Source organism: Mastomys coucha, unplaced genomic scaffold, assembly GCF_008632895.1.
Source record: "Mastomys coucha isolate ucsf_1 unplaced genomic scaffold, UCSF_Mcou_1 pScaffold14, whole genome shotgun sequence".
In the NCBI taxonomy this organism is placed as follows: Eukaryota; Metazoa; Chordata; class Mammalia; order Rodentia; family Muridae; genus Mastomys; species Mastomys coucha.
In genome coordinates this window covers 115632158-115632645 of record NW_022196896.1, presented here as the reverse complement: position 1 = coordinate 115632645, position 488 = coordinate 115632158, and positions in this window count along the sequence as shown.

The window sequence follows — 488 nt, the reverse complement described above, 5'->3', positions numbered from 1 at the left end:
AGAGAGAGAGAGAGAGAGAGAGAGAGAGAGAGAGAGAGAGAGCAAGCTACCCAACTAGGCTGGCCATATCATCAGCCCTGGGTTCAACTGAGCAACCGTGCCTCAATGAACAACATGGAAAACTCCCAATCCCAGGCTTCCACACACACATGTACGCACGTGTACTGCCACACACATGCCCACATACATGATTGTGTATATACATGCACACACAGAGAAACATGTGAAATACATGATAAGGACTAATTATGAGACTTGGCATGCTAAGATTTTTTTTTTTTGATGTGTGCCTATAAACATGCATCAAGCACTTTTCTCTATCTGTTGAGATAATCACCTTTCTCTTTCATTTTGTTGTCATGTTGGATTTAACTAAATTATTCTAATTGAATTTTCCATTGAAGTAACTGCTCACATCCTTATAAGGAACAACAGAGAGATCCCTGTATACTTTGACTACCCACCAGTTGTAACACTGTATATAACTA